Below are 26435 nucleotides of genomic sequence, written 5' to 3'. Positions count from 1 at the left end.
CCTGCCTGAAAAACACCGAGAAACAGAACATGTTGCAGAAGCTTTCATCAACCATTTATGCTGACAGGAGAAAAGGGTTCTGATTGGTAAGCAAATCAACACTAATTTGGCCAAGGCGTTGGCATGGAGGAAGAAACTGGGAACAATAGATTCCCCAAGCTCTTGGGTCATTCACAAAAAAGCACAAGGCTTGACCATATTCCTTTCAGCAGATGGCACAGAAAAGGAGTTGAGGTTGGCATAGATCAGCCATGATCGTATTGAATGGCGGGGAAGGCTTGAAAGTCCTGGTGGCCTACTTTGCTTCTATTTATTGTGTTCTTTTCTCCTGTAGTATGATTGGTGCGATCCTTTGAAATTTGGCTTCAACTTGGCCTGATGAGGTAAAGATTCAGCAGCATGTCTCTTTTCAGCAATATTAGGTTGCAATGTTTCACTACCAAGACATTCCTGAGCCGCAAGATACAGATGCAAAATACTAAGTTAGCTGTTTAAAACGTGAATCACCTATTTGCTCTTTGATAGTCTTGCACACAGACGGAAGAATATCTGTGAGAGGCAGAAAGAGTTGGATGGATTTGGGGAGGAGAAAAGAATGCAGATTTAGACACAGAAGAATAGATACAGAGGGAGATATGAAAACAAAAGTAGATATAAACAGTAAGCTCAAGACATAAAGGGAGATAATGGTGAGAGATATTTTGACCAGGATCATAAAATCAAGAATTTATTACAAACCTTGGGAGTTCTTGTGTTAACTTTTCCTATATTCACATGTATATTGGAACCTGCCAATTTAGTCCAAACTTTATTGGACTTTTAATTGCACCCTTCAGCCAGTGGCCAGTTTCTTGTAACCGCTCTTTCATCAGAACATGAGATCTGGTTTTCTTTCCTCATGTGCTATTTGATTAGAGAAGTGGTCCAGCTCCCTCTTGATGGTATGGAAGGTACCAACATCCAAACACATGCTGAAATAATCACTTTAATGTAACTCAAATCAAATCTTCAGTACTGAGTTATACTAGAAGTCAACAGACCATTATCTGCATATTGCTGCTAACATCTCAGAACTAAGTCTTGCTTGTTTATGGTAATTTAGGCAAATACCCAGGCTCTCCATGCTGTATCCTTGCATACAAGAGAGAATAGTTTAGTGTTATTGCATTAGAAATCTTTCAAGAGCCACTGATGGCAAATAGCAGACCGCTTCACATATGTCCCACAGGATATGCCTGAAATTGTGATAAAGGGCATAGGTTTATGACAGGTGTTCGCCTTGCTGCGCAATAGAAACTAAGCACAGATAACCAAAATAAATAAACAGCCATGTTAAGAATTTTCTTAGAGCAATTAAAGTCAAAATAACTACATAAAATATTTCTTTAACAGGAATTACAAGATCCATTGTTATACAATTACCCTTGCCGAACTTTCCTAAAGGAAACAAAGGTTCCAAACAAGTTCTATTTAATAAAAGCAAATTACTGCCGATGCTGGAATTTGAAACCAAAGGAAAATCTCAGCAGGTCTGGCAGCATCTGTAGGGAGAGAAAAGAGCTAACATTTTGAGTCCAGATGACACTTTGTCAAAGCCCATTCTATTTAAAACCATTGTCACTGCTTTCACATGAATCTGATACAAGTTTCAAACACACCAACTCAAAATCACAGTCATGGGTGGAATCAATATCCCACTGGAGGTGCCGGCATTTAATCAATCAGGTGGATGAAGAGTGAAGCCACTGCCAACTTTCCACCTCCACCAGATTAAGTCCAGAGCAGGAAGGCTCATGGGTGGACTTCCTGCCTGGACACTATTTAATGCCCAATTAAGGGCCTCATCTGGCATTGGCATTCCACCAATGACAGGCAAGGAAAATGCCATAGAGGGATGCCAGAAAGAAACCTCAGGGTTTCCAGGACTGTCCTTTATTCAAAGGCACTCTATGTCTGATCTAGGGATGCCCTCGTACAAACGGGATATGGCGCATGACGCATCGATCGACAGTTCCAATGTGCCACAGCAAAAAAACCGCACTGACCTCCTCAGAAGACAAACACAGGACACAACCGACAGAGTACCCTTTGTCGTCCAGTACTTTCCCGAAGCGGAGAAACTATGACATCTTCTTCGCAGCCTCCAGCACATCATCGATGAAGATGAACATCTTGCCAAGGTCAGCCCCACACCCCCACTACTTGCCTTCAAACAACCGCGCAACCTCAAACCATTGTTTGCAGCAAACTACCCAGCCTTCAGAACAGCGACCACGACACCACACAACCCTGCCACGGAAATCTCTGCAAGACGTGCCAGATCATTGACACGGATACCACCATTACACGTGAGACCACCACCCACCAGGTGCGCGGTACATACTCGTGCGACTCGGCCAATGTTGTCTACCTCATACGCTGCAGGAAAGGATGTCCCGAAGCGTGGCACATTGGCGAGACCATGGAGACGCTGCGACAACAAATGAACGCACATTGTGCGACAATCACCAGGCAGGAATGTTCCCTTCCAGTCGGGGAATACTTCAGCAGTCAAGGGCATTCAGCCTCTGATCTCCGGGTAAGCGTTCTCCAGGCAGCCTTCAGGACGTGCGACAACGCAGAATCGCTGAGCAGAAACTTATAGCCAAGTTCGCGCACACGAGTACGGCCTCAACCGGGACCTGGGATTCATGTTGCACTACATTCATCCCCCACCATCTAGCCTGGGCTTGCGAAATCCTACCAACTGTCCTGGCTTGAGACAATTCACACCTGTTTAACCTGGGGTAAACCCTATCTCTGGATCTGTAAAGATTCAATTACCTGCAAATGCTCGCATTCTAAGCATTGTCTGGCATCTTTGAATTTGTCCACATATATGTTTCTGGAACAAACCTCTTAATTCACCCAAGGAAGGAGCAGTGCTCCAAAAGCTAGTGTTTGAAACAAACATGTTGAACTTTTAACCTGGTGTTGTAAGACTTCTTACTGTATTTAATTATAGGTTTAAGGTGTGTAGGGCAAGGTTTAGAGGAGATGTACGAGGCAAGTTTTTTTTACACAGAGGGTAGTGGGTGCCTGGAACTCGCTGCCGGAGGAGGTGGTGGAAGCAGGGACGATAGTGACAATTAAGGGGCGTCTTGACAAAAACATGAATAGGATGGGAATAGAGGGATACGGACCCAGGAAGTGTAGAAGATTTTAGTTTAGACGGGCAGCATGGTCGGCACAGGCTTGGATGGCCGAAGGGCCTGTTCCCGTGTTGTACTTTTCTTTGTTCTTTGTTCTATAATTATTGTTATTAATACAAATTGTGTTTAAATTTAAAAATCTGATGACTGTAGTTATTGGATTGGATTTTGTTTTATTGTCATGTGTACCGAGGTACAGTGAAAAGTATTTTTCTGTGAGCAGCTCAACAGATCATTAAGTACATGAAAAGAAAAGAAAATAAAATACATAAAAGGACAACATAAGGTACACAATGTAACTACATAACACCAGCATCGGGTGAAGCATACAGGGTTGTAGTGTTAATCAGGTCAGTCCATAAGAGGGTCGATTAGGAGTCTGGTGATAGTGGGGAAGAAGCTGGTTTTGAGTCTGTTCGTGCGTGTTCTCAGCCTTTTGTATCTCCTGCCCGATGGAAGATGTTGAAAGAGTGGGTAAGCCGGGTGGGAGGGGTCTTGGATTGGGCAGCCAAGATCGAAGACTCCAAATGTTTTTTGAATAATTATTTGTTCATTTCAATTGTGTTGAGACTCCAGGTCAAGTGGGGCTGGAATTGACCGCGCACTATCCCAGGTGGTCGTAACACCATCAAGAAAGGAAGCTCAACAACTTTCAGCTTCGCTGTTTGCAGCACATTCTAGCATCTCATGTAAGGACAAAATCACAAATGCAACAGTCCTCTCAATCAGCAGATCTCCAAAGTGTGTTGATACTCATTAAGCAAAGGCAACTTCTCTGGCTCATGCATGTTTACAGGATGGAAGATGGATGCATACCCAAGGTAGCCAGAGGCACAAGACCAGTAGGGTGCCCAAAGCTTTGCTTCAAGGAATCTTGAAAGGGTGATGTGAAGGCCTGAAACATTGATTTTCAATATGGTTTACTAAAAGCAGTCTGAAATGGTCTAGCAAACCACTCAGTTGTAAAACCTCCAGAAAAAATAAGGAATGAAACCTGATGGGCCACCCGGCATCGGTCGAGGCACAAACGCCAGTGGCAAACTGAGCCTCGTTGACACTGCAAAGTCATCCTTACTAACGTCTGGGGATTTGTGCCAAAATTGGGAAAGCTCTCGCCAGGACTATTCAAGGAACCGCCTGACTTTGTCATACTCACAGATTCATAGCTTACAAATAATATCCCAGACCCACCATCTGTCCCACCGGCAGGACAGTCCCACCATCTTCAGCTGATTCATAAATTACCTTTCTTATATTATGAGCTCAGATGTGGAAATGTTTGTTGATCATTCATGTTCAGCACCATTTGCAACTCCTCAGATACTGAAGCAAGACTCGACAATATCCAGGCTTGGGCTGACCACGGTGCTGAATATTCACCACCAACGAATAGTAGCAGCAGTGCGTACCATTTACAAGATGTACTGCAGGAACTTACCAAGGCAGCATCTTCCAAACTCTGGACCTTTAGATCATAGAATTTACAGTGCAGAAGGAGGCCATTTGGCCCACCGGGTCTGCACCGACTCTTGGAAAGAGCACCCTACCCAAGCCCACACCTCCACCCTATCCCCATAACCCAGTACCCCACTCAACACTAAGGGCAATTTTGGACACTAAGGGGAATTTAGCATGGCCAATCCACCTAGCCTGCACATTTTTGGACTTGCCACCTAGAAGGAACCACCACCTGCAAATTCCCCTCCAATCCGACATTGCCATTCCTTCACTGTCATTGAGTCAAAACCCTGGAACTTCTCCCTACATAAAATATGAGTGTACCTACAGCTATTCAAAAAGGTAGCTCACTACCACCTTTTCCAGGGCAATTAGGGATGGACAATAAATGCGAGCCTAGCCGACCATGCCTTTATTCTATGAATACATTTTGTCTAGATTTCACAGCTGGGAGATACCAGCTGACAACAGAGGGAAATAGTGACCTCACATGTAGGCCAGCATCTGTAACTATGTCAATCTGTTAATCAATGGCTACACTGGCTTGGCAACAGGCTCCAACACCAAAAACAACCCACAACCTGATAACCATTTTTATGCAGCACTTGTGGCAAAACCTGCCTCCGTGGATTGGTCTCTTCACTCATCAACGAAAATGCACTGTATGTAGCCGTCTCATCCCCAATGGATCGACTGCACATCCATGATCTTATTTAGATAAAAGGATCCCAACAATGTCTTTATGATAATACGGAAATGGGAAATGTATCCATTTAAATAGTCTGCAGATATTGCCTGACAGGATACGGAGGAAAGAATCATCTATTCCTCAAGACCTCAGCATTTTCAAGGACTATAAGGCAAGCTCTTCTTCTTAGGGAGCTACAGAAAAGTCAGCATCGTAAGATGGAAACACCATCAGTAATGTGGCACAATTCTAATGGGCTCAACTTGACATGAATGCAAACAGGTCTAATCTGAGAAAAGAGCACACAAGAAAACATGACTTGAAAAAAATGACACAAAGATAGGGAGCAAAGTAAGCTGTGAAGAGGACGTACGCTATAGATAGGTTAAGTAAGTGGGCAAAGATCTGGAAAATGGAGTATAATGTAGGAAAATGTCAAATTGTCCATTTTAGCAGGAAGAATAAAAGAGAAGCATATCGAAATGGTGAGAGATTCCAGAACTCTAAGATGCAGAGGGATCACAAAAGTGCATGAATCACAAAAGGCTTGTGTGCAGGTTCAGCAAGTAATTAGGAAAGCTAATGGAACGTTATAATTTATTGTGAGGGGAATTAAATATAAAATGTAGGAAGCTTATGCTTCAGTGATACAGGGCACTAGTGCTTCAGTGATACAGGGCACTAGTGAGACCATATCTGAAGTAATGTAGCATTGGTCACTTATTTAAGGAAGGATGCAAATGCATTGGAAGCAGTTCAGAGGTGGTTTACCAGACTAATACCTGGAATGAACGGGTAGTCTTATGAGGAAAGGTTGGACAGGCTCGGCTTGTAGCTGGAGTTTAAAAGAGGTGACTTGATTGAAATATACAAGATCCTGACGGGTCGATGTGGAAGAATCTAGAACTAGGTCACTGTTTTAAGGGGTCACCTATTCAACAATGAAAAAAAAAAATTCAGAGCGTTGAAAGTCTTTGGAATTCAATTCCTGAAAAGGTGGTGGAAACAGAGTCTTTGAATATTTTAAAGGAAGAAGGTATAGCTTAGTGGTAAGCAAGAGAGTGATAGCTTATTGGGGGTAGGCAGGATGCAGATTTGAGACGATCAGCTCAGCCACAATCTCATTAAATGACAGAACAGGCTCAAGGAGTCTACTCCTCCTGCTCCTTGGTCATATGGCTAAATTATTCTGAACATGTAATTTTAAACTGTTGTAGTACCTACCAGAAGAAAGTAGAATGGAATCCAGAACAAGATATCATGTGCGTATAGTTCAGGCAGCTATTTTTTGAGGATTGTAATCAGTAGACTAATAGTAGAATGGAATCCAGAAACAAGATATCATGTGTGTGTAATTCAAGCAGCTATTTTTTTGAGGATTGCAATCAGAAGACTAATATTCAAAAAAATCAAATTCTTTCCACAGTTGAGATTGTGTAATTTGGTCAACATCTTTGTTATGTAAGAAGTTAAGTTTCACTTATTTTTACACAAAATGCCCATACTTGATTTAAATAGAGATTTAAGAGATCAATAGTCCTGTTGTTTGTGCAACAACCAAGATAGTAAATGAAAACGTTATTTATTGGTCAATGAATAACTCCGTAATTTTGGAAAACTCATGATGGCATGCATTCCTCAGCTCTGCAATCTATTATAAACATATTATTTTTAAAATGTCCATTAACTGACAAGAATGTTTCCATACTGCGTTACCAACAAACTATAGAACTGTGTATTCCTCTTATATCCTCTTACACCGTGGGCAGCATTGTAGCACAGTGGTTAGTACAGTTGCTTCATAGCTCCAGGGTCCCAGGTTCGATTCCCGGCTTGGGTCACTGTTTGTGTGGAGTCTGCATGGGTTTCCTCCGGGTGCTCCGGTTTCCTCCCACAGTCCAAAGATGTGCAGGTTAGGTGGATTGCTAAATTGCCTTTATGTTAGGTGCGGTTGCTGGGTTACGGGATAGGGTGGAGGTGTGGGCTTAAGTAGGTTGCGCTTTCCAAGAGCCAGTGCAGACCCGATGGGCCGAATGGCCCCCAGCCGCACTGCAAATTCTATGATTGTATGACTGAAACGTAGAGTTATGGAGCAGGATTTTCCATAGCCCGACAGCGAAATAGTGTTCACCAATCGGCGGAGAATGGGTTGCCGTGTCGAAATCGGGGCTGGTGCCGGTTTGATGCCCGGTCGCCATGCTCCACCCCCTCCAAATTGGCGTTGTGACGTATGTCATTTCAGCGAAGTTGGCGTGCCATCAGCCTTCCCACCAGTGATGCTCCGCCCCCGATGGGCCAAGTTCCTGACAGCGCAGGCCATGTATGGGCGTGACGGCTACGGACGGTGTTCAGCGTCTTCACACTCAGCCAGGATGCATGCCGCTGGCCTGGGGAAACTGGTGGGGGGTGGGCTGTGGAGCGCAGTTGGCAGGTTGGGGTCGCGCACAGCCGGTCCCATGTTGAATGGCGCGACCGGTGCAGGTAGTCAGCCGTGAGCATGTGCGGCCTGGGACCCGGGCATTCACTGCCATTTTTTGGTGGGGGCGGCGGGAGTTTCAGTTGACCCCAGTGCTAGCCTCTCACCGGTACCGGCATCGGTGAGGGTTTCATGACGATTTTTCGGTCGTGAAAGACCACACACATGCTCCGCTGGCATCCCAAACATAGAATGCAGCCCATGATTTATGTCATATACAAATATGAACAAAAGTAGGAATTCAAAAGTGAACTGTTAAATTACTAACCGTAAAAATTCAGAAATAGGATTATCTTTGTATTAAACTATCCAAAATATTGCAATATTTCAAACTGCAGGGTTTGGCTGTATCTAAAAAGGAGAATATTAAGTGTGTTTCTACAACAATTTTGTCTAACTGAAAATTGCGGAGACCATTTCAGTTGGGAGTAACTCTATCATCTCAATTCTAGGTCATGTTCATCTATTTCAGCTGTTGGATTCCAATTGTTTGATTCAAGTAGTCAGAAGAGGAGCTATCACTGGAAAATAATCTGGGCACATAAAAGTTACAGCTAGTTTTGATTTATTTCCAGGTTCCAATGTTATAGAAAATACTGCAAGGCACTAAAAATACAAAAATGTAAGCAACATCTTAATCCACTGAAAGTTGTCATTTGATTCTGTAAAAAGAAACACCGTGGATTTTGTGTATCAATGTACAACTATGTACATGAGAGGGAAAAAAGGGGAGAAGCAAGCAGGAACGAATTAATTTACCTGCAAGTAAATTATTTTCAGCATATAAACAGTCGTAGATTTTCATTTTTTGCACAAGGAACTATGAGATGAGGTTCTTTTGCTGGCTCAAATGGAAACAACATTGAACAGTAAAGTAGCAAATCTACTTCAAATTAAAACTAGGACTTATGTTAAATATGTTGATCTCGGGCACCGTAGCACAATTGGTGTGCTAAAATTGGCCTCAAGGTCCCTGGGCTTCACAGTGTGGGAGAACAGGGGATGCAAGGGGAATTAGGGTGATTTAGGTAATCAATCCATTATTTGTACACATGACACAGTGGTAGAATAAAGACTAAATTTGGATCATCAACAACATAGTTCGACAGATAAATTAAGAACAGATAAATTATAATTCATAATAATCTTTATTAGTGTCACAAGTAGGCATACATTAACACTGCAATGAAGTTATTGTGAAAATCCTCTAGTCGCCAGACTCCGGCGCCTGTTCGGCTACACTGAGGGAGAATTCAGAATGTCCAAATCACCTAACAACTCTAAATTTCTCAGAAGGAGCGCATTAAACCAGTGTTTTTGAAACTTTTCTTCCCGGGACCCACTTTTACCAACCTTCCCGACCCACGCTATTTTTGCTTACCTTTAATGCGCAAGGTGAACCTGTTTGGTCCTCACAATCTCGCATGCTTTGTCATTCAATGTTTTTAAACAATATTTTTAAGGTAACAATCCAAACTCTTCTTGAATGCCTGGACTGAACCTGCCTCCATCACACTCTCAAGGAATATATTCAAGATCCTAATCCTGTGCTTTTACACTCTGTACCTCAATTAATAAAGCCTAGGATGTTCTATGCTTTATTAACTGTGGTCTCAACCTGTCCTGCCACCTTCTAGAATTTGTGTATAAATATACTAAGGTCCTCCTGTCCTGCGCCCCTTTAAAATTATCACAAGACGCTTTACACCCCAAATTTATATACAAGAGAATATAAAATTGTTAACAACATTTTGTATGCCCTTGCAACAGTTCTGAAAATACAGCCTGAGGTTCTGGTGGTGTGTAACAGATTCCATAGCATAGGGACAGCTACTGTAAAGTTTGAAAGTTGTTTGTCATGGTGTTATTTTTGACTGTTGATGTCTACCGATAACATCTTTCCCACTCATAAATCGTTCTTTTTAACTTATTTTTTATTCACTCGGGGATGTGGGCATCACTGGCTGGATCAGCATTTATTATCCATCCCTACCTGCACTTCATTTCAAAGGGCATTTGAGAATCAACCACATTGCTGGAGTCATATGTGGCCAGACCAGGTAAGGATGGCAGATTTCTTTCTCTGAAGGACATTAGTGAACCAGATATCATTACTTTACACCTATTGAGTTGCTTTCTTTGTCTCATCTAATTTCCCCCTCATTTTTTGACCTTCATAACCGCGTATTAGCGCCTTCATATTCTTTTCTGTCTATCCAGTCATTTTATTGTCTTTTAAATAAATTTAGAGTACCCAATTCATTTTGTCCAATTAAAGGGCAATTTAGCCAATCCACCTACTCTGCACATCTTTGGGTTGTGGGGGCGAAACACACGCAAACACAGGGAGAATGTGCAAACTCCACACGGACAGTGACCTAGAGCCGGGGTTGAACCTGGGACCTTGGCACCGTGAGGCCTGTGCTGCCCCTTCATTGTATTGTTTAATGTCTTTCCCCACCTCCATCCTTCCAATCTCACTTACTTTGAAAGTGAACGTGCAAGTCACATGAAAGAACATGTAGTTTGAATATGTATATCGTCCCAAAAACGAGCAAAGGACATGCACATAGAGCAGTAAAACACACCAGAAGGATAGATCAGGTGAAAACTGGGAATGAAGCAGACGGTTTTAGATCCTAACTTTTGTTTTCTTTTTAAAAAGAAACTTTGGAGGGCAGTTACAGAACAAAGTCACATAAATCTGCTGAGGGTACTTTTAACACAAATAATAGAATGTTAATTGAACAAGAAAAATATTATCCTAGACAAAAAGATTGGAAAGATTCCAATGCAAACGAGTCAATTTACACTACTCCGTCACCTCAACTATAACTTTACAATATCTTATATTCTCATTTTCAGGGTAAGTATGTGGCACATCTGAATTAACAGGTGAACTGTGGTCAGACACACCAGACTACAAGTAAATGACAGGTGCAATCAAAGCATATTCTATGGATTCCTCATCAACCTCCCTTTCCCCAGATGCTTTTGTCTTTCTCACAAGGTTGCCAATCTCCCTGTTTGTTTGTAGAACTCACATTAGAATTGAATCCCAGGTGAAATTTCCACTCTTTGATGTCTGCAACAAAGATCCACTTCCAGGGTTTCAATTACTCCTTCCAATGTTAGTTTCCCCTGGATCTCCGCTTACACTCAAGCTTCACCTTACAGACACACTCAGATATCTGGCCTTGCCATTCAGAACACCAGCGCTCCAAAGGTCTGCATTTGAATCTTCTGGATTTTCTCAAGCCTGCTTTGTTTCAATTCTGCCCCCCACACCTTTCTTTACTTTTCTGAACCTTTTCTCCTGCTTATTTTAATTTTACTTAACAGGATCGGTTTCAGATCCAGTCCTGATCCCTCAATTGGACTGTATTCTGGGGCCCTTTCTGTCCCACTCCCTGGTTTGGGAGATGCAAAGGAGAAAATGTGAGCACCAGGTGACAGAGGGCATTAGGGTGTGAAAGAGAGTGGAGAAAAAAAAAGAAACGTTTTGTTCATTAAAAATTATTGATAATTCTACTGTAAGCTAAGTCACCACATTCATTCACAGTTCCTTCATTCACTGAGAAATTCTGCTTGGAGCAAACGAGCTTCTGATGCTCAGTTCATGAAGACACAACACAGCCAAGCAAATTCTAAAAATACTAGATTCAATAAATCTGAGGAAGCTATGGGTGCCACGGTAGCACACTGGTTAGCACTGTTTCTTCACAGCATCAGGGTCCCAGGTTAGATTCCTGGCTTGGGTCACTGTCTGTGCGGAGTCCGTATGTTCTCCCTATGTCTGCGTGGGTTTTCTCTGGGTGCTCCGATTTTCTCCTACAAGTTCCGAATGACATGCTGTTAGGTGAATTGGACATTCTGAATTCTCCCTCAATGTACCCGAACAGGTGCTGGAATGTGGCGACTAGGGGTTTTTCACAGTAACTTCATTGCAGTGTTAATGTAAGCTTCCTTGTTACAATGAAGATTATTATTATAATCTCAGATAGCGTTATGATAGAAGATGTAATTCAGCTCTACATCCCTGCACCAGACTGGGAGGAGCGGATGATGGAAAGACCAACAACATTCTCACTTCAATTTAATATTTGATAATAAATTCACTATAAATTTGGTTGAGGTTAGTACCAGGCTCAGCTGAAATTGTGGCAACTGAATTGTCCACTGACACTAACAGTCAGGTCCAAAAAGATACATGATCAGAGTCATGTTTTTGGCAACATTGTTCTCTTTCCTCAGTTAATCAGTTCTTTATGATTTTCCTGTTTTTGTCTTTTTCATTTCCTAAATCCCATGCATCCTGCACAGGCCAGACTCATCCCAGAACAGGTCCCAATTTTCCATGAATGTGAACCTTTTCCTTCTCTGTAGCCAAATACTTTTCATCTTATACTATTATGCATGTAATGCTTACTGCCGAATCACCACAAGTACTCCTGAATTTATTACCTTTAAATTTATCTTGTAGTTCCTGAACCTGCCTTTGCAGTACCCCATTCCTCTTTCCCCTACCATGAGTTCCAAAAAAAGCCGCACTTTTGGCTGATCTCATGCCCTCTCCAAAATCTCTTGTACTTGGCACCTGGAAAGTGACGTTTTGACATTAAAATCTACTTTTTCCACTGCATTGCTACATTTCATTGTTCCTCCCTTTGCCAACTATTTTCAACAGGAATTTGCTTGTAGTTATTCTCCATCAAATTGCTAACTTTGTTACGGATAATTAATGCTTTACACCAGTTTGTTAATTCAATACTCTCGGCAGATTCCTGCAGAGTCCAGCTCCTCTTCCTAACCTAATGGATGAACAGTCAACCACTTGCATTCCTCATGAACTCACATCACATCTGGGGTGACCACTTCCAGGCATATATAATCATGGAACCCTCTAGCCTCCCACTTGTGACTTACTAACCATAAACCCAACCATAAACCCAAAGCTAAGTGGGAGAAGAACACTTCTCACAATTTGGTGGCCTTTGCATTCTACTGCTCCCGCAAAATCTCTTGCTGAGAAATGCCTAACTCAAATAATAGTATATTTCCTGATACATTTTTACATTAAGACTGAAAATACAGAAATACGGACCCGTTCCCACGGAAGCATTTCCAACCTTGTAGTGTGGAGGTAGCTTAACATTGACTTATTACAGGCAGCATGGTGACACAGTGGTTAGCACTGCTGCCTCATGGTGCTGAGGACCCGGGTTCGATCCCGACCCCGGTGTCACTGACCCTGTGGAGTTTGCACACTCTCCCTGTGTCTGCGTGGTTCTCATCCCCACAACACAAAAAGATGTAGGTGAATTGGCCACGCCTAGATTGGAAAAAAAGAATTGGGTACTCAAAATTTCATAAAAACGTTGGCTTATTACTTGACAAAATGCCTAACGATGCATTCTGTAGCAAGGTGTGATTCAAATCTCATGTTTAGACTTACGTACTGGCAGCAAGTGGAACTTTTCAGTCAGAACATTATCTGTGAACATCAGTGTACACTGCAATATTTTCTAAATCCTACTGTAGAATATCGCTTCATCATCTGGGAGATTTAAGTGCATTCACACATGTACAAGAACAAGTGGAGACCATTCATCTTTTATGAAGCTAGGGAAAAATAGCTAACTTCCAGGCTGTCTATAGGTTTTCTTATTGCCAAAAGGAACATTCAGAATATATAAAAGATATGGGTACTACGGTAACCTTTATGGCCCTGGATTGTGTATTTGGTGCACTGATTCCTGCTGCACAAACTGGGAAACTGATCATCACTGCGGTTTAATGCCGAATTTAAAAGGATACGATAGGAAACAAACTATTTGGATTTATTGCAATAATTCTAGCTTGTGCTCGTGCAACAGAGACAGTTTCCATATGCAGAAAGTTACATTCAGGCTAAAACTAATACAGTAAATTTATTTATGGAAAATCGAGCAACTGAATACCAATCTAATAAAAGACATATACATTAACTGCTCAGCAAAACACAATGTCCAAATCATAGCAACCTGTAACAGCTTGTGATAAGTCTTTAATTAAGGATTATGCAACTGATGACAGTACAGAGTTCTTCTCAGGAAACAATGTGAAGCAGGAATCGGAGGACAGCAGGCTGGCTACCACAGTACAAGCCCATTTTTCTATTGAAATAGGCTCATTTGAAGATCAAACAAACCCTTCTCACAAAGTTATTTAATATGGTGCCCATTTCAGACAATTGACAACTTGTTTAGTAGTTTGCTTCTAACATGTAACTGCAATAAAACCCATTCCCATGGTCTTTTCAAAGGTTCAAAATTGTCACTAGTTTAAAGGCAACTTAGGACTTTGGTCCAGCCGCTGGCCTCACACAACACGCTAAATAACCAAGAACTCAGTTTCTGATTGAAAATCCCCCCTTTATGTTGGAGAGGATTTGATTTGTGGAGTAACCTTTAAGTGCTCTAGACGCCACTAGCCCTTGAACAGGGGCAATCCTGCAGGAAAGATGGAGTGTAGGTTCGTGTGCATTTAACTGACAGACAGATATTTAGTGATTACCACTATTTGTGGACGAGTTAATCTAAAAATGGCCTTCAAAAGTTGGCATCTGCTCATTGATTATTGACAAAAAAAAAACTTTTACCCCAGGAAGCAAGGCATTATAGCAAACTTTCTTCAGATTACTTCATAAAGAAAAGGAAGTTTGCAAATGGTTTTGGTAAGTTCTCAGTTTTTAAAAAAGTACACAGGTAAAGGACCTACATTCATTATTGTGGACTATTAAATTACCCTCGAATAGACCAGACAAGTATCATCGTAAAGTGGTGGAAAATCATTTTGGTTAACATTTGGCACGGCGGCACAGTGGTTAGCACTGCTGCCTCAGCCCCAGGAACCCTGACTCAATTCCAGCCTTGGGTGACTGTATGTGGAGTTTGTGCGTTCTCCCCTTGTCTGTGGGAGTTTCCTGTGGATGCTCTGGTTACTCCTCTCAGTCCAAAGATGTGCAGGTTAGGTGGATTGACTTTTCCAAAAACAAAATTGCCCCTTGGTGTCCAAGGATGTGCAGATTAGGTGGGGTTATGAGGAGTGGGCCTCGGTGGGTGCTCTTTCAAAGGCTCGTCGCAGACTCGATGGACCGAATGACCTCATTCTGCACTGAAGCACTGCTGGCTTTATTATTCTTATGGATCTCCAACAGTATGATTCTTCGGGGACCAGCAGTAGAACCATAGAATTCTTATAGTGCAGAAGGCCACTCAGCCCATTGGGTCTGTACCGACACTCTGAAAGTGCACCCAACACAGACCCACTCCTGTGCCCTTTCCCCATAACCTAACTTGTACATCCCTGGACACTAAGAGGCAAACCACCTAACCTGTACATCTTTGGACCGTGGAAGGAAACCGGAGCACGTGGAGAAAGTGCAACTCCACACAGACAGTGACCCAAGGCCAGAATTGAACCCTGCGTTCCTGGTGCTGTGAGGCAGCAGTACTAACCACTGTGCCGCCCTTCTTCCAGTTTCTTACTAGGTTCCACTTCAACTTATCTGTGTTATCTGTGCGATGCTACCAATAGATTTTCATCCCAAACCATCATCTCTGGATACATCCAAAGTGCTATCTTTGGTCCCTTAAGCTATTCAAGGGGCTGGTTTAGCACAGTGGGCTAAGACAGCTGGCTTGTAATGTAGAACAAGACCAGCAGTGCGGGTTCAATTCCCATTCCAGCCTCCCCGAATAGGCTCCGAAATTTTGCGACTCGGGGCTCTTCACAGTAACTTCATTGAAGCCTACTTGTGACAATAAGTGATTATTATTATTCCTTGGCAAAATCATCCACAAACATGAGGCCAGTTTCCATATCTATGCTGCAATACTCAACCCTGATCTTTCTGGGATCCACTTTGTGCTATGCTGCTTATCCAATCTCTAGTCTTGATGAACCTAGTTTTCCTTCAGCTGGGAATGAGTGAAACCATAGTCTCGGTCCCCGCCTCAACATTCGCACTTACCATCAATACTACTGTCCTCTTTGTCCATTGTCTCAGGCTAAATAGAATTTACAACTTTGACATCAGAGTTAACACAAGCCAAGCTTCAGATCCTACATATTATTTTTCACACAAGCTGCTTTTTATAACATAACATACGACTATACAGCACAAGAGCAGACGTAGGCCACTCGACACATTGAGTCTGTTCCGCCATTCAATGAGATCATGACTAATCTCAATCATGATAATTCTCAACCCCACTTGCCTGCCTTATCCCCATAACCCTCGATTCCTTGCTGATCAAAAATCTGCCTATCTCAGCTTTGACCACACATAATTACCCAGCCTCGACAGCGCTCTGCCGTAAGGAATTCCACAGATTTGAAAGAAGAAATTCTTCCTCATCGGTCTTAAATGGATGACCCCAAATCATGCCTCGCTCACAAGAGCAAACATCCTCTCAGCATCTACCATCAAGCCCCCTGCAACTCCTATATGTCTCAATAAGGTCACCTCTCATTCTTCTAAATGACAATGAGCACAGGCCCAATCACTCAACTTCTCTTCCCCATATGAAAATCCCTCCATACCTGGGATCAACCTCATTAACCTTTTCTGGACTGTCTCCAATGCCTTTTTTTACTTTTTGTTCACAGTATTCTAGGTGTTGTCTAAACAGTGCCTTGCATAGTTTTGATGTGGAGATGCCGGCCGGCGTTGAACTGGGGTGAGCACAGTAAGAAGTCTTACAACACCAGGTTAAAGTCCAACAGGACCGTGTTAGATTCACGCCGATGAGACTTCGGCTGGTCGGGGGCAGAGAATGGCGGGCCTCGCTTCAGGTACCTATGAGTCCAGGTGGCTGGGAGCTGCGGGGCCCTGCACAAGGTCAACCTCACAAGGTTGGTGGAGCAAATGGAGGAGGAGTTCAAAAGGTGGGATATGTTACCGCTGTCACTGGCGGGTAGGGTGCAGTCCGTCAAGATGACAGTGCTTCCGAGGTTTTTGTTCCTGTCCCAGTGCCTTCCAATCCTTATCCCAAAGGCCTTTTTTAGGAGAGTTAACAGGAGTATTACGGGATAATTTTAGCAAGACTTCCCTATTTTTATACTCTATCACTTTACAATAAAGGCACTACATTCCATCTGCCTTCCCAATTACCTGCTGAACCTGCATGCTAGCTTTTTTAAATGTATGCACAAAGACCCCCAAATCCCTCTTGTGCAGTTTTCTGCAACCTTTCTCCATTTAAATATACTGCTAATTTCCATTTAAATAATACTTAGCTCCTTTATTTTTCCTATCAAGTGCATTACTTTACTTTTTCCTGCATTACAGCTGCCAGGTTTTTGCCCACTCACCTAACCTGTCTACATCCCTCTATAGACTCTGCCACTCTCATCATTTGCCTTCCCACCTATTTTTGTATCATCTGTAAACTTGCCAATAGTGCATTCACTTGCCTTGTCCAGTCTTTAATACATATTGTGAATAATTGTGGCCCCAATATGGATTCCTGTGGTACTCCACTGGTTACAGATGCCATCCTGAAAAAGCCCCTCTTATCTAAACTCCTCTTATCAGTTAGCCAATCCTCTCACGATGCTAACATACTACTTCCAACATCAAGGGCACTTATTAAGAAGCCTTTTGGGCAGTACCTTATTAAATGCTTTTTGCAAATCCAAGTATATTATATCTACTGGTTCCCCATATATCCTGCTCGTTAGACCTCAAAAGAATCCCAATAACTTTCACAGACATGATTTTCCCTTCATGAAGCCATGCTGACTCGACTTGATTATATTATGTATTTCTAAATCTCTGCTATTACAACCTTTATAACAGATTCTTAACATTTCCCCAATGACAGAAGCTAACTGGCCTACAGCTTTTTGTCTCCCTCCATTTTTGAATAAAGGTGTTACATTGGCAGTTTTTGAATACTTTGGGACCTTTCTAGAATTTAAGAATTCTTGGAAGATTACTACCAGTACATCCACTGTCGCTGCAGTACTTCTTTTAATATCCTGGGATGCAACCCATCCACATTCACCCCTGCCTGAGCCCACCCAATGAAACTCAAATCCATTTGTTTGGTCATCGCTCTCTTGACTGTACCAATACTTTGTTGGCCAGCCTTCCAACTTCCACAAAGTCTATTCTACTGCGCAGTGAGTCCCACACATCTATCATCACATTGCTTTTTGTCCTACATTGGTAGCACTGCAGGGTGGGTAACAATTTAAAATGTTGTTAAAATTCCACATGGCCCCCCCCCTCCTATATATCCAGCTTCCTTCAGAACTGCAACCCATCACACAGAGAACTCTGGCCACTTTTGCAATGCTCCCTACATAGAATCATAGAGCACCACCACCGGTACTGTACTTTCAGCACTTGGGCCACATTCACTGGAATTCCCCATCCAAATTCCTTTCCCTCTCAGGAATTCCCTTGCTAAATTCCTCCACCATTTCTTCAACTCTCCTCCTTCAAGGCCTTAATACTCACTTCACCCTAAAATCACTTTTTTTGGCTCAGAATTCATTGGGCTGGATTCTCTGCTTTTGGGACTACGTCCCCACGCTGTCATAAAAACTGTGGACTTTCGCGCCAGAAAAACTGGCGTGAAAGGGCCACATATTCGTAACCCCACAGGACGCTAGCAATCAACCAGCGTAAAACTAGCAGCTTTTGCTGCAGATATGGGCCGCTGCACTTCCGGGTCGGAGGCCACTCATGCACACAGCGGTGACCTCCAGGGGCCGCGCCGTGCTCCATGACAGACTCAGACCGCGGAGCTGGATCCTGAACATAGTGCCCAGGACCCTGACTGCCCGCCCAAAAATTGCCCGGCTGCATACAAGGCCCCGCTCTCCGATCGGCTAGCCCCCGACTAGGGCGGCCACGGACCGAGTCCGCAGCAACTACGCTAGTATCTCGACCGGCAGGACCGTGTTAGATTCACGCCGACGAGACTTCGGCTGGTCGGGGGCAGAGAATGGCGGGCCTCGCTTCAGGTACCTATGAGTCCAGGTGGCTGGGAGCTGCGGGGCCCTGCACAAGGTCAACCTCACAAGGTTGGTGGAGCAAATGGAGGAGGAGTTCAAAAGGTGGGATATGTTACCGCTGTCACTGGCGGGTAGGGTGCAGTCCGTCAAGATGACAGTGCTTCCGAGGTTTTTGTTCCTGTCCCAGTGCCTTCCAATCCTTATCCCAAAGGCCTTTTTTAGGAGAGTTAACAGGAGTATTACGGGATTTGTGTGGGCGCATGAGACTCCGAGGGTGAGTAGGGTGTTCTTGGAACGGGGCAGGGATAGGGGGGTGCTGGCGCTGCCCAACCTCTGTGGGTACTATTGGGCTGTCAACGCAGCGATGGTGCGTAAGTGGGTAATGGACGGGGAAGGGGCAGCATGGAAGAGGATGGAGATGGCGTCCTGTGTGGACACGAGCCTGGAGGCGCTGGTAACGGCGCCGTTGCCGCTCCCGCCAGTGAGGTATACCACGAGTCCGGTGGTGGCGGCTACCCTCAAAATTTGGGGGCAATGGAGACGCCACAGGGGGGAGGTAGGGGACTCGATGGAGTCCCCGATACGGGGGAACCACCAGTTTGTTCCAGGGAGCATTGATGGTGGATTTCTGGGCTGGCATAGGGTAGGTATTAGGAGGTTGAAGGACCTGTTTGTGGATGGGAGGTTCGCGAGCCTGGGGGAGTTAGAGGGGAAGTTTGGGCCTCCCCCCGGGGAACATGTTCAGGTACATGCAGGTTAGGGCGTTTGCCAGGTGGCAGGTTGAGGGGTTCCCCTTGCTTCCCCCACGTGGGGTACGGGACAGGGTGCTCTCGGGGGTGTGGGTTGGAGGAGGGAGGATTTTGGACATATACCGCGTAATGCAGGAGGTAGACGAGGCCTCGGTGGAGGAGCTGAAGGGTAAATGAGAAGAGGAGCTGGGTGAGGAGATTGGAGGAGGAGACGTGGGCGGATGCCCTGGAAAGGGTGAATTCCTCCTCTTCCTGTGCGAGGCTTAGCCTCATACAGTTCAAGGTGCTGCATAGGGCCCACATGACTGGGGCGAGGATGAGTAGGTTTTTCGGGGGCAAAGACAGGTGTGTTAGGTGCTCGGTGAGCCCAGCGAACCATGCCCATATGTTTTGGGCAAGCCCAGCGCTGGTGGAGTTTTGGAAGAGGGTTGCAAGGACGGTGTCGAGGGTGGTAGGATCCAGGGTCAAGCCAGGCTGGGGACTCGCAATTTTTGGGGTTGCAGTGGAGCCGGGAGTGCAGGAGGCGAAAGAGGCCGGTGTCCTGGCCTTTGCGTCCCTAGTAGCACGGCAGAGGATCTTGCTTCAATGGAAGGATGCAAGGCCCCCAAGCGTGGAGGCCTGGATCAATGATATGGCGGGGTTCATCAAATTGGAGAAGGTGAAATTTGCCCTGAGGGGATCAGTACAGGGGTTCTTTAGGCAGTGGCAGCCCTTCCTGGCGGAACGGTAGGGAAATAGGCCAGCAGCAGCAGCAACCGGGGGGGTACATGGGTTTGTTGGATGTGGCGGGTGTTATCTCTTTCCTTTCTGTTGTTTGTTTTTTTTTGTTTTCGATTTAGTAGTGGGGTGCTTTTGTAGGGGGGTGGATGTTGTTCTTGGGTTTTTACCATGGTTATTCTGTTAATATTGTTTTGCTGTTTATATTTTGTGAAAACCTTAATAAAAATTATTTAAAAAAAAAAGAGAATGGCGGGCCTCCAGCAATGGCGCAGGTAGATGATGTGCGGTACGCGCTTTTTGGGGCCAGGAGACTTGGGGAACACGCGCCGGTCCCAATTCCTTTGCGGGGAAATGGATTCTCTGCCACGGCGCTGGCTGCGATTCTGGCGTCGGGGTGCGGAGAATCCAGCCCATTGTTTTCAGATTGCACCTCTGATCTGAGTTGGGAGCAGTTTTCTATGTTAAAAGCTTTTTATTAATTCATGTTATTTGTTGCTGTAGTTTTAGAGTATGCTCAAAGTAAAATACATGAAAATAACTTTTAAACTTAATATTTATAACTGTTTATTGAAAAGTTGTGAAATTACTAAGAATACGCCTTTACAATACATTTATGATAATACTTTCCATTCTGACAGTGGATCAAATGTTAGTCTTAATCAAATTGTAAACTTTCACTGTCCGAAATATGTTTTCTTTTCCAAGGCTTTTGCCAAGATCTTATCAGCTCCCCAGACCATCTGGATTTCATTTGCTGTCATCCAAAGTAATCTAAAATGAACACAGACCCTATGCCGTTATTTTTCCTTATCCTGTTTACATATTTATTTCCACCCGCTTCCCTTCCTTGTATTGGACTAGAATCAAAAAAAGGGTCTAGTTTCTAACATGTGTTGCCTAATCTCTCTCAGAGAGCACACAATGCAACAAAATATTAGTACACACTGTCATGTGAAAGAGTTCAATATAGATCAAAATCAAACTTTAAAAAAACAGGAAAATTATATGATTTTACAGCACAAAGGTTTAATTGACTTTTTTGTATTCGTCATGGGACATGGGCTTCGTAGGCTGTGCCAGCATTTATTGCCCATCCCTAATTGTCCCTGAAGGGCAGTTAAGGGTCAAGTACATTGTTGTGGGTCTGGACTCACGTACAGGCCAGACCAAGTTAAGGATGGCAGATTTCCTTCCCTAAAGGACATTAGTGAACCAGATGGGTTTTTACGACAATGGTTTCACGGTCATCATTAGACTTTTAATTCTAGATTTTTATTGAATTCAAATGTCACCATCTGCAGTGGCAGGATTCGACCCAGGTCCCCAGAGCATTACTCTGGGGTTTCTGGTTTACTAGTCCAGTGACAATACCAATATGCCACGGCCCACCCTAACTTGCTGTTAGAGCACAAAACTACGTAAACCAGAGTACGCTCAAGTCTTGTATGCACACAGAAATGGACATTGTGACAAACTAAAAAATTATGTTGATGTTGTTCACTTCAGACTTCAAAGTACATTATGAGAACCGCTGACAAATATAAAATATGGATATTTTCTTAAAAGCAGAATACTTGGAAAGCACAGTGGCACAGTGCTGCCTCACAGTGCCATGGACCCTATTCAATCCCGGCCCTGGGTCACTGTCCGTGTGGAGTTTGCACATTCTCTCAGTGTTTCTGTGGGTCTCACTCCCAAAGATTTGCAAGTAGGTGGACTGGCCACGCTAAAATTGCCGTTAATTGGGGAAAAAATAATTGGGTACGTAAATTTATTTTTAAGAAAGCAACATACTGCGGATGCTGGAAATCTGAAACAATAACAGAAAAAAATCAGCAGATCTGGCAGCACCTGTGAAGAGAGAAATGGAGATAATGTTTCAAATCCATATGACTCTTCTTCAGAGCTAGAGAGGGAGAAATGTGATGGATTATTTACCGTAAACGGGAGGGGGAGCAGCCAGAGCAGAGCAGGTCAGTGATAGGTGGCAGTCAAGAGACTGCAACCAAGATGTGTAGGGCACAAGACAGAGTGTGCATTAATAGCAATGTGAAGGGATATAGAAGGTGCTAGTAATAGCATAAAGGTGAGATATCATAACGTGTTCATTGGAGAACAAGGTCAGTGCTCAGTAAAAGCAAAACTGAAGAACAAGTGGCTGACAACTCAGGGGTTTGCAGATCTTTTGGATATCGAAAAACAGGATCAAGATTAAGGAGAAAGGTCACAGTCTAAAGTCGTTGCACTCATAAGTCCAGAGAGCTGTAATGTGCCAAATCGGAAAATGAAGTGCTGCTCCCCCAGTTTGGGTTGGGCTGCACTGAAGCAAAGCATTCCAAGAAGCAAGGGGCAGACATGTAGGCAAGATGCAGAGTTGAAATGGCAAGCAACAGGAAGGTTGGGGTAATGCTTGAGGACTAAGCAAAGGTGTTTTGTGGTGGCATCTTGCTGTGGTTGGCGAAAACGGCAAAGGATGATCCTTTGAATGTGGAGTCTGAAGAGGAAGAAAAGGTGGCAAGGAGGATCCTAACATGGTTTCTTGGAAGGAGAAGGGTGAAGGCAGGGTGCGGGAAATGCGTTGAACCCAGTTGAGTACCCTGGCCTTACTAAAGTAAAAAGGAAGACATGTCAGAAGTGCTATTTTCAAGGTGGCATCATTAGGTGCAGCAGAGGTGGAGAAACTGGGAGAATGGGATGGAGTTCTAACAAGGAACAGGATGCGAGGAGCTGTAGTCAAGGTAGTTGTGGGAGTTGGTGGGCTTGTAATGGATTGGATTGAATTTGTTTAATGAAAATTGATGGTCAGTCTATCACGGAAATGGAGACAGATCAAAGAAGAGAAGTGGTGGGATATGACCCATTTGAAGGTGAGAGAGAGAGGTAGAAATTCAAAGCAAACAAAAAAAAATCATCAATTTTTCCATGTCCAGGCGAGAGCATGAACTGGCACCAATACAGTCATCAAAAAGAGTGTGGCAGCTGGCCTGAAGAGACCTGAAACAAGGAATATTCCACATAACCCACAAAAAGACAGGCATAACTGGGCCCCAGGCAGGTATCCATGGCCAAACCTTTTATTTACAGGAACTGAGACAAGTTAAAGACCTTCACATTGCCATTAACACTTCTGTTTTTGACCTACACGTCTTTGTTGCAATCACTCATAACTCCCACCAGTGACCTTGTACTCTGCTCCACCCCCTCTTATACAGTATACAATCTATTATATTTCTTGCTCTCTTTAGCTCTGAAGTCATACGGACTTGAAACGTTAACTCTATTTCATTACAAATGCTGCCAGATCTCAGTTTATACAGCATTTTCTGCTTTTGTTAAGGATTTTTATTTACTGTACTCTCCCAAGCAAGTTTTTCTCAGCAATAGACACAACCCAAGATTACATATAGAACCTGGAGATTACTTGCAAAGTGTAATTTTTGAATTGCAAAGTAAAAAAAGACCAATCTGGTTGACCAAACATATGAACCTAAGAGCATGCATAAAATAATCTGAGAGCCGGTAAACATTAACAAACTTTACACAAATTACTACTAGTAGAGGTCTCGTGGATCTCCACCCTGGCTGCAAGTTTTTGAAAACCTGGTTGAACTGTTAAGGTTGTATGAAGGAGCTCCATCAGGTGTTGATTTGTAAGGACTGCACAATGTTTTGGAGTACAGAGATTCACAACAGTATGTTTTGCCAAAAATTGAAATACGTTTCACACTAGATTTCTTGAGTCAAATATATTTTGTTCCTGGCACTTGCTTCCAGAGCTCAATTGTAGATTGCAATTTATGCATCATCTCTAAACTCTGGTCCTCCTGGAAGTCCAATGGTTCCATTTCTACAGCAGATGTTTCCATAACCAGAGTTAATAAGAATTGGACAACCATCGTTGGCCACACCAACTATGAATGGGTTCACAAGAAAGACAAAGCAGGATCTCAACTCATGCAAGTCATCCGACCTGGTTCGAAACTGATCAAGCAGTCCTTGTAATTTTCTTTGTATTCTTTGAGTTTGTAAACTTTTACTTCAATATCAGGGAATGTGGTGACCTTCCTTTTGAGATGGAGGAAGTGGTCCTTTTGACTGTATGTTTCTTTACTAAAGCCTTTTAGAGGGCAGCACGGTAGCATTGTGGATAGCACAATTGCTTCACAGCTCCAGGGTCCCAGGTTCGATTCCGGCTTGGGTCACTGTCTGTGCGGAGTCTGCGCATCCTCCCCGTGTGTGCGTGGGTTTCCTCCGGGTGCTCCGGTTTCCTCCCACAGTCCAAAGATGTGCAGGTTAGGTGGATTGGCCATGATAAATTGCCCTTAGTGTCCAAAATTGCCCTTAGTGTTGGGTGGGGTTACTGGGTTATGGGGATAGGGTGGAGGTGTTGACCTTGGGTAGGGTGCTCTTTCCAAGAGCTAGTGCAGACTCGATGGGCCAAATGGCCTCCTTCTGCACTGTAAATTCTATGATTATTCTGGAAGCTGAAAGTTGTTTTGAGTAAGGTCATAAATAAACTTATCGACCCCCGAGGAATGCCTTATCCTCCCCCAGGAATGCGAAGTTGAGAGTTTGCAGATGTTTCATGATATCAGGTAGAAAGATCAGATCTTGCATCTATTCACCACCTTCCAGGTGTGGACGGATTTTTATTTTCGTTAAGAAAAGCAATGATCAGCTTCAACAGTTTCACAAACTTATTCAAGTCATTGCTGATTGACAAATACCTCAATGCAGGCTCATCTTCCAGGTCCAGTTCTTGAAAAATTTTTTTTTGAACAGTTAGCAAAGCCTTCCCATTTGAGCGGATAAAATAGACAATTTCAAGGAGAATTTACATAACATTTCTGTATTTGAAATATCTGGCTGCTCGATGTTCAGAATGAATGATGCAGTGAATTGGAAGAAACTCTGGAAATTTGAGATAACTTCAAGAGAGCAATTAAGTTAACAATTTCCCCCACTATTGCAGGTGCTCCATCCATTGTAACACTGACAGGTTAATCCAGGGTACAGCAGCATTTATCAAAACTCTGTCAAGTGTGTTTTTCATGTTATTTCTTTTAGCGCCACTAAGTCCAACATTCCTTCCTTCATAATTGCAAGCAAGGGAACAAACAAATGCGGCCTGTTGTGAGTTGGCTTGTACTTCTGGGGATTCATCAAGAATTAAGCTGAATGCTAGAGAATTTTTCATCTTGCTTGCAACATTAGCACTGATATGAGAGTTGTGGCGCGAAATTGGAATTTTTGCTATTAGTTGCTGAACTTTTTTGTTATTTGGATCTAAAACTGGCATAATTTCAGCAATATTTTTCTAAACAAATTCTCCAGAATATGCACATTTCGCAAGAGCAAGATTCCAGGACATAACAAAATTAGCATTGGTCATTTTATTAGCTTCCTTACTTGAAAGTAGTGTCTTTTGGCTATTTAGGGATGTTTTGAAGGGGATGGGACAATTGGGCGCGGCAGTTTTGGCGCAGCCGTTTGGGCGCCATGGGACAATTGGGCGCAGCCAATTTGGCGCGGCCGTTTGGGCGCAGACGACAGAAATTCTTTTAGTTTTTGTGGCTAGTAACTTGTTGCAAATTGTTGCAAGTAAATTTAAAAACCTTAAATTAGTTCATTTAGTTTAGTTCATTTGGTGATTATGAGCAAGGCTCCTCAAGTACTCGATAGCATCCATGTTTTCAAATTTAAGAACAGTTTCATGTATTCTTTTATCTTTATTGTAAATTAAAAACCTTAAATTAGTTCATTTAGTTAAAAACTAAAGTTAAAAAACCTTTAGTTTAGTTCATTTGGTAATTATGAGCAAGGCTCCTCAAGTACTCGATAGCATCCATGTTTTCAAATTTAAGAACAGTTTCATGTATTCTTTTATCTGCATCTCTATACTTTTTTAGTTTTTGTGGCGGTTCATGGCCGGCTAGTAACCTTTCATAATATGCATCTCTACCTTTCTGTACTTTACGCAGGCCATCAATTAGTTTCCATATGGTGGGATGATGCATGCCCAAGTTCATATTTCAATCGACGGTGGGCTGCCTCCGCATTATTGTTTGTGCGGTCTTCCCCGTTTAATGTTCTCTGATAAAGGTTCCAAATCTCAGGGCGAAATAAAGGTGTTCGTCTACCAT

General features: G+C 43.3%; 1 protein-coding gene and 1 long non-coding RNA gene across 7 annotated transcripts in view; one reads left to right on the top strand and one right to left on the bottom strand.

Annotated features, from left to right (window-relative positions):
• Window positions 1-8524, top strand: part of LOC119979495 — a 40739-nt gene extending 32215 nt beyond the window's left edge. Inside the window, exon 4 of the long non-coding RNA XR_005463742.1 lies at window positions 8266-8524. This is a non-coding gene — a long non-coding RNA (uncharacterized LOC119979495). The remainder of the gene's footprint in view (window positions 1-8265) is intronic.
• LOC119979493 (gamma-adducin-like) overlaps window positions 1-26435 on the bottom strand; it is a 240799-nt gene that overhangs the window by 165265 nt on the left and 49099 nt on the right. The gene's annotated exons all lie outside the window — the stretch shown is intronic.

This window comes from Scyliorhinus canicula, chromosome 16 (genome assembly GCF_902713615.1).
Source record: "Scyliorhinus canicula chromosome 16, sScyCan1.1, whole genome shotgun sequence".
In the NCBI taxonomy this organism is placed as follows: domain Eukaryota; kingdom Metazoa; phylum Chordata; class Chondrichthyes; order Carcharhiniformes; family Scyliorhinidae; genus Scyliorhinus; species Scyliorhinus canicula.
The sequence above is the reverse complement of the archived record's forward strand: the minus strand, read 5'-3'. Positions and strand labels throughout refer to the sequence as shown.